This window comes from Coregonus clupeaformis, unplaced genomic scaffold (assembly GCF_020615455.1).
Source record: "Coregonus clupeaformis isolate EN_2021a unplaced genomic scaffold, ASM2061545v1 scaf4024, whole genome shotgun sequence".
In the NCBI taxonomy this organism is placed as follows: domain Eukaryota; kingdom Metazoa; phylum Chordata; class Actinopteri; order Salmoniformes; family Salmonidae; genus Coregonus; species Coregonus clupeaformis.
The window spans coordinates 1678-10863 of record NW_025537478.1 but is presented as its reverse complement, the minus strand read 5'-3'; the positions used below and the strand labels follow the sequence as shown (position 1 = coordinate 10863).

The 9186-nt window shown below is 42.0% G+C and overlaps 1 pseudogene; it reads right to left on the bottom strand.

Annotated features, from left to right (window-relative positions):
- Positions 1 to 1651: 1651 nt before the first annotated feature.
- LOC123490454 lies at positions 1652 to 8456 on the bottom strand (annotated as a pseudogene).
- Positions 8457 to 9186: the final 730 nt, after the last annotated feature.

Below are 9186 nucleotides of genomic sequence, written 5' to 3'. Positions count from 1 at the left end.
ACTAACCTGAACCATTATTATCAACACCAAACTGATCTAGATCAATGTCCAGACACTAACCTGAACCATTATAGAGTTACAACACCAAACTGATCTAGATCAATGTCCAGACACTAACCTGAACCATTGGGAGGTTACAACACCAAACTGATCTAGATCAATGTCCAGACACTAACCTGAACCATTAGAGGTTACAACACTCAAACTGATCTAGATCAATGTCCAGACACTAAAACCTGAACCATTAGAGGTTACAACACCAAACTGATCTAGATCAATGTCCAGACACTAACCTGAACCATTAGAGGTTAACACCAAACTGTATCTAGATCAATGTCCAGACACTAACCTGAACCATTAGAGGTTACAACACCAAACTGATCTAGATCAATGTCTAATAGTAACAGTAATACTACTACTAATAATAATAATCATAGTAATAATCACTTAATAGTAATAATCATAATCCCATAATCATCATAATAATAATCATAGTAATAATCGGTAATAGTAATAATCTGAATCATAATAATCATAATAATAATCGTAGTAATAATCATAATAGTAATAATCATAATCATAATAATCGCTAATAATACACCATAATAATTCATAATAATAATAATACAATCATATATAATAATAATAATAATAGTAATAATAATAATAATAATAATAATAATTTCATAATAGTAATAATCATAATAGTAATAATCATAATAGTAATAATCGTAATAGTAATAATCATAATAGTAATAATCATAATAGTAATAATCATAATAGTAACTACTAATAGTAATAATCATAATAGTAATAATAATAATAGTAATTATCATAATAGTAATAATCATAATAGTAATAATCGTAATAGTAATAATCATAATAGTAATAATCATAATAGTAATAATCGTAATAGTAATACTAATAATAGTAATAATCGTAATGTAATAATCATACTAGTAGTAATAGTATTAATAATGGCTGTAGTAGGATAATACCTGCACTAATCTGGAATGTAATAGTAGTCCAATCAGGAGAAACTCCTCCACCGTCTGTGGCTTCCGACTACTCTACACGCTTTCTACACCGAGGGTTCCGTAACTAGGACGACGCCGCCACCTGCCTCCAGCTTCAGGACACTGACAGACAGACAGACAGACAGTTAAAGACGCGTCGCTGTACGGTCATTTATAGGGGCTGTTCCAAATGGTACCTTATTGCCCATAGTGCACTGTGTTTGACCAGGGCTCTGTATGTAGGGAACAGGGTGCCATTTGGGAGCAGTCTTAAAAACGGACTCTTCCATCTAGAGAACCAGTGATTTACATCATGTCTGACCAGGACACATAAACCAGTGATTTACATAATGTCTGTCCAGGACACATAAACCAGTGATTTACATAATGTCTGTCCAGGACCCACATAAACCCAAACCAGGGTAAAATGAATAAGAAAATAAAGCGTGAAATAACAGTTTATATGGTTCTATTCTCATCTCTCCATGTTTCCATGTTTCTATTCTCATCTCTCCATGTTTCCATGGTTCTATTCTCATCTCCATGTTTCCATGGTTCTATTCTCATCTCTCCATTCCTCCGTTCTTGACATCACTTCTTCACTAGGCCACTCCTTTTTCAACTTGTAGACGTCATCACCCCTCGCCCCCCAGGCCTCCGTGTGTCACTCTGGATGTCTTCATCTGATCGGCTGCTGGCGTGTAGAGTACCGGTAGATGGCGTAGTAGTGACGCCCGCTCCCATGGCAACGAAGAGGTGCCAAATGGCATGGGCCCGAATTGGGACGAGGCCTTCGCTCTTGAAGAACACCATGCCCAGACAGTAACAGGCTCCGCCCACTAACAACTCCCACAGCCCCTCACGGTCCGGCTACAGGGGGACAAAAAGGGTTAAAGGTTAAAGGACCAGTTCACCCAAATTACATTCCTACTCTGATCCATCACACTTCTCTGTTTCTTGTTTCGTCTGCCGTCGTTCTGTTTTGACTACTGTTTCTTGTTTAGTCTGCCGTCGTTCTGTTTTTGACTACTGTTTCTTGTTTAGTGTCTGCCCTCGTTCTGTTTTGACTACTGTTTCTTGTTTACGTCTGCCCTCGTTCTGTTTTGACTACTGTTTCTTGTTTAGTCTGCCCTCGTTCTGTTTTGACTACTGTTTCTTGTTTAGTCTGGCCGTCGTTCTGTTTTGACTACCGTTTCATTTCTCCAAATGTAAAGAGGGCGACTTTGGGTCCTTAAAGTTCTACATAAGTCCCATGTGTTATTGTGATTATAACACACTGGTTCTCACCCAGTAAGCAGTCTATGGACAAGAGACAGCATTCCTTGATTTGGTTTTGTTTACCTGGCCACAGTCTTAAAATGCTAACTTTTAACATTTGTGCCTTTAAAACCAATGCAAGTCAATATCCCGATATTAGCATTTTTGGCGTTTGATGTCTAAATGTGTCTCACCATGGTCAGGGATGACCAAGGCAGGGAACCTCCCATCACTGTATAACAGATCAGTTCCATCAGCTTATACCTGGAGAGAGAGAACAGAGAGAGAGGAGAGAGAGCGAGAGAGAGACAGAGAGAGAGAGAGAGAGAGAGAGAGAGAGAGAGAGAGAGCGAGAGAGCGAGAGAGAGAAGAGAGAGAGAGAAGAGCGGCAGAGAGGGAGAGACAGAGACAGAGACAGAGACAGAGAGAGAGAGGAGGTTGGATGTGGGACAGAAACATAGTTAGGATTTAGGGTCTCTAAGGGTCAGGGTTAAAGGTCAGGGTGGGGTAATGTGACCTCTAACCTCTTGTGAAAAGAAGACACCCACCCACAGACACACACACTTACCTCTCGTGGAAGAAGAAGACGTTATGTGGGTTCCGACAGAGGCCATCACCCAGACCAACCACCTCATGTGACAGGCCCAGGGTCCTAGCTCCCGAGGTTCCAACCTGGATAATATTATGTTACGTATATTACACTCCCACAATTTAAACACAGACTTCACACAAAACAAGGTCATCTATTCACAAGTTCAGCAGACTGATCTCTGCTCTAGGCCAGACTAGTGAAGTAGAGTACATGTTCAATGGGACTGCAGCTCACGCCTGGTATCACGGATATAGAGACAGTAGTGTAGTCTAGTTATAGAGACAGTAGTGTAGTTATAGAGACAGTAGTGGTTGTAGAGACAGTAGTGTGTACTAGTTATAGAGACAGTAGTAAGAGTTATAGAGCAGTGGTGGTTTATGAGACAGTAGTGTAGTCTAGTTATAGAGACAGTAATGTGTAGTTATAGACACAGTGGTGGTTATAGAGATACAGTAGTGTAAGTCTAGTTATAGAGACGTAGTAGTGTAGTTTATAGAGACAGTAGTGGTTATAGAGACAGTAGTGTAGTCTAGTTATAGAGACAGTAGTGGTTATGTAGAGACAGTAGTGTAGTCTAGTTATGCAGAGACAGTAGTGGTTATAGAGACAGTAGTGTAGTCTAAAGTTATAGAGACAGTAGTGTAGTTATAGAGACAGTAGTGGTTATAGAGACAGTAGTGTAGTCTAGTTATAGAGACAGTAGTGGTTATAGAGACAGTAGTAGTATCTAGTTATAGAGACAGTAGTGGTTATAGAGACGGTAGTGTAGTCTAGTTATAGGGACAGTAGTGTAGTTATAGAGACAGTAGTGGTTATAGAGACAGTAGTGTAGTCTAGTTATAGAGACAGTAGTGGTTATAGAGACAGTAGTGTGTAGTCTAGTTATAGAGACAGTAGTGGTTATAGAGACAGTAGTGTAGTCTACGTTATAGAGACAGTAGTGTAGTTATAGAGACAGTAGTGGTTATAGAGACAGTAGTGTAGTCTAGTTTATAGAGACAGTAGTGGTTGTATAGAGACAGTAGTGTAGTCTAGTCCTATAGAGACAGTAGTGTAGTCTAGTTATAGAGACAGTAGTGTAGTCTAGTTATAAGAGACAGTAAGTGTGGTCTAGTTATAGAGACAGTAGTGTAGTCCTAGTTATAGAGACAGTAGTGTAGTCTAGTTATAGGAGACAGTAGTTAGTCTAGTTATAGAACAGTAGTGTAGTCTAGTTATAGGAGACTGTGGTTATAGAGACAGTAGCAGTGTAGTCTAGTTATAGAGAGACAGTAGTGTAGTCTAGTTATAGATATTGCAGTGGTGTAGTCCAGTTATAGAGACAGTAGTGGTTGTAGAGACAGTAGTGTAGTCTAGTTGTAGAGACAGTAGTGTGGTCTAGTTATAGAGACAGTAGTGTAGTCTATTAAGCAGTAGAGACAGTAGTGTGTTATAGAGACAGTAGTAGTATAGAGACAGTAGTGTAGTCTAGTTATAGAGACAGTAGTGGTTATAGAGACAGTAGTGTAGAATCTAGTTATAGAGACAGTAGTGTAGTCTAGTTATAGAACAGTAGTGGTTATAGAGACAGTAGTGTATCTAGTTATAGAGACAGTAGTGTAAGTCTAGTTATAGAGACAGTAGTGTGGTCTAGTTATAGAGACAGTAGTTATTCTCACCAGGTGCTGTGAGAGGGAGGCCGCTATGAAGAAATAGATCACCATCCGGTCACACATGTGAAACAGTGCTCCAAGCAGACCTAGAGAGATATAGAAACATGATTATACATACTACTGCTATTAACCCTATACACTGCCTAACCCTAACCCTATACACTGCCTAACCCTAACCCTATACACTGCCTAACCCTAACCCATAGACTGCCTCAACCCTAACCCGTACACACTGCCTAACCCCTAACCCTATACACTGCCTAACCCTAACCCTATACACTGCCTAACCCCCTAACCCTATACACTGCCTAACCCTAACCCTATACACTGCCTAACCCCTAACCCTATACACTGCCTAACCCTAAAGACAGATCACCATCCTTCCTGTCCCACGTGGAGCAGTGCTCCACAGCCCTACAGAGAAACATATAACATATCATTATTACAGTCTACATACTATCTAACCCTAAACCTCCAGATTACGCGAGAGACACAGTATAGAACATTGCTACAACCCTGAGAATCTTAAAACATGAGAATCTCTTTACACCAGACCCACCAAGAATAACCCTGTTTTAAACATGAGAATCTCTTTAGACCCACAGAATAACCCCCGTTATAACATGATAATACCTCTTTACACCAGACCCACAGAATAACCCTGTTATAAACATGAGAATCTCTTTAGACCCACAGAATAACCCTGTTAAAACATGAGAATCTCTTTACACCAGATCCACAGAATAACCCCGTTATAAACATGAGAATCTCTTTACACCAGACCCACAGAATAACCCCGTTATAACATGAGAATCTCTTTACACCAGACCCACAGAATAACCCCCGTTATAACATGATAATCTCTTTACACCAGACCCACAGAATAACCCCGTTATAAACATGAGAATCTTTACACCAGACCCACAGAATAACCCCCGTTATAACATGATAATCTCTTTACACCAGACCCACAGAATAACCCCGTTATAACATGAGAATCTCTTTACACCAGACCCACAGAATAACCCTGTTATAAACATGAGAATCTCTTTAGACCCACAGAATAACCCTGTTTTAAACATGAGAATCTCTTTAGACCCACAGAATAACCCCGTTATAAACATGGATAATCTCTTTACACCAGACCCACAGAATAACCCCGTTATAAACATGAGAATCTCTTTACACCAGACCCACAGAATAACCCCGTTATAACATGAGAATCTCTTTACACCAGACCCACAGAATAACCCCACGTTATAACATGTACAGAATCTCTTTACACAGACCCACAGAATAACCCCGTTATAAACGCGAGAATCTCTTTACACCAGACCCACAGAATAACCCGTTATAACATGAGAATCTCTTTAGACCCACAGAATAACCCCGTTGTAAACATGATAATCTCTTTACACCAGACCCACAGAATAACCCAGTTATAACATAGAGAATCTCTTTACCATGGACCCACAGGGAATAACCCCACGCTTATAACATGAGAATCTCTTTACACCAGACCCACAGAATAACCCTGTTATAAACATGAGAATCTCTTTAGACCCCACAGAATAACCCTGTTAAAACATGAGAATTTCTTTACACCAGACCCACAGAATAACCCCGTTATAAACATGAGAATCTCTTTACACCAGACCCACAGAATAACCCGTTATAACATGAGAATCTCTTTTACACCAGACCCACAGAATAACCCCCGTTTAACATGAGAATCTCTTTACACCAGATCCACAGAATAACCCCGTTATAACATGAGAATCTCTTTAGACCCACAGAATAACCCGTTATGAACATGAGAATCTCTTTAGACCGAACCCACAGAATAACCCCGTTATAAACATGAGAATCTCTTTAGACCCACAGAATAACCCCGTTATAACATGAGAATCTCTTTACACCAGACCCACAGAATAACCCCGTTATAACATGAGAATCTCTTTACACCAGACCCACAGAATAACCCTGTTATAAACATGAGAATCTCTTTAGACCCTAGAATAACCCTGTTAAAACATGAGAATCTCTTTACACCAGACCACAGAATAACCCCGTTATAAACATGAGAATCTCTTTACACAGACCCACAGAATAACCCGTTATAACATGAGAATCTCTTTACACCAGACCCACAGAATAACCCCGTTATAGACATGAGAATCTCTTTAGACCCACAGAATAACCCGTTATAAACATGAGAATCTCTTTAGACCGACCCACAGAATAACCCCGTTATAAACATGAGAATCTCTTTACACCAGACCCACAGAATAACCCCGTTATAACATGAGAATCTCTTTACACCAGACCCACAGAATAACCCCGTTATAACATGAGAATCTCTTTACACCAGACCCACAGAATAACCCCCTGTTATAACATGAGAATCTCTTTAGACCCACAGAATAACCCCGTTATGAACATGAGAATCTCTTTAGACCGACCCACAGAATAACCCCGTTATAAACATGAGAATCTCTTTAGACCCACAGAATAACCCCGTTCATAACATGAGAATCTCTTTACACACAGACCCACAGAATAACCCCGTTATAACATGAGAATCTCTTTACACCAGACCCACAGAATAACCCTGTTATAAACATGAGAATCTCTTTAGACCCACAGAATAACCCTGTTAAAACATGAGAATCTCTTTAGACCAGACCCACAGAATAACCCCGTTATAACATGAGAATCTCTTTAGACCCACAGAATAACCCCGTTATAACATGATAATCTCTTTACACCCACAGAATAACCCCGTTATAACATGAATATCTCTGGCCCTACAGATACATACTCACTAACATCTCTGTTATGACAACATCATTCCATTAATGTAACTCTAATCCCCTCCCAGAAAGGGAGGGAGAGAGAGAGAGAGAGAGGGAGGGAGAGGGGGGGAGAGAGAGGGAGGGAGAGGGGGAGAGAGAGGGAGAGGGGGAGAGGGTGGGAGAGAGAAAAATAAAGTTTGTTTGTGTGTGTTTTGTACGTCGTGGTGTGCATGCGTCACTGTGTGTGTGTTGTGTGTCTGTGTGTGTGTGTGTGTGTGTGTGCGTGCGTGTGTGTGTGTGTCTGTGTGTGTGTGTGTGTGCGTGCGTGCGTCTACCGTAGGTGGCTCTTCTTCCAGGTCACAGTGTGGAACAGGGAGTAGAGATGAGGAAGAGGGAGGTAAGCCCCGTCCCCATAGAGCCAGGCTGAGACGCGCTCCCATTGGTCCTCAGACAGGAAGTGCAGCACAGAGCTGCCCAATAGGGCTGGGATTACCCACAGCTGCAGGAAATAGGACACAACTCAATAACGGCTCAGCTGGTTCAACACCCAAAAAACTACATGTATGGGACACATGACATCTGATAAATGGCATTATTAGATTGGCAATTATTGTAATCATTATTATAATCATTAATATGTGTATGTTAGTAGTGTGTCAGTGTGTGTGTGTGTGTGTCTCATTGTGTGTGTTCGTGTGTTGTATGTATGTGTGTGTATGTATTTTGCAATGTGTGTGTGTGTTTAAATGTGTATTTTTGAGTATGTTCGTGTGTGTCTCACCTGTGTATCTCCCAGTGTGTGTGTGTGTGTGTGTGTGTGTGTGTGTGAGTGAATGTCTGTGTGTGTGGGTATGTATTGTACGTGCGTGTGTGTGTATGTGTGTGTGTTTTGTGTGAATGTCTGTGTGCTTGGGGTATGTCTTGCGCGTGTGGTGTGTGTGTGTGTGTGTGTGTGTGTGTGTGTGTGTGTGTGTGTGTGTGTGTGTGTGTGTGTTTGGTGTGTGTGTATGTGTCTCGTGCGTGCGTGCGTGCGTGCGTGCGTTGCGTGCGTGCGTGTCTCTCACCGCGGTGTAGCACAGTTGGCAGCATGTTCATAGTCTGTGGGCTGGTATCTCTTATTGGACGGAACTCTGTTATTCATAAATCGGAATTCAAAACAAACAGGACGAAGTCAGCGTCCTATTGACAGTCAGGCTTTCATTACAGTTACCAACATCACTGACTAATGTTACTCCTCCCCCTCCCTCTTCTCCTCCTGTCCCCCATCTCGCTTCCCTCCTCACCTCCCTCTCCCTCCCTCCCTCCTCCCCAACAAACACTCTACCTAACCAGAAACCCTGTTTCCTGCTCCTTGCCATGACCACAGTTGCCTGGCAACTGTCGGTAACCACGGCGTCGACTGAGGCTGAGATAAGAGGTCTGTCACACACAGCAACAGAAGAAGTAGCTGTAGAGTGGTGATGTCACTGTAGCCATGGAAACCCCTTGGGCAAGGATTTTTGTGTCGCTGGAAAACTCCCTTTTCTCTCATCTCTCTCTCTCTCCTCCCCCAATCTCTCTCTCCTCTCTCCCCCCATCTCTCCCATCTCTCCTCTCTCCCGCACATCTCTCCATCTCTCCTCTCCCTCCATCTCTCCTCTCCCCTCCATCTCTCCTCTCCCTCCATCTCTCCATCTCATCTCTCCTCCATCTCTCACTCTCCCTCCATCTCTCATCTCTCCCCCCCATCTCTCCATCTCTCCATCCTCTCCTCTCCCCCATCTCTCCATCTCTCCATCTCTCCCTCTCCCTCCATCTCTCTCTCCCCTCCATCTCTCCCCCCATCTCTCCTCTCCCTCCATCTCTCCTCTCCCTCCATCTCAGTCTCTCCCCCA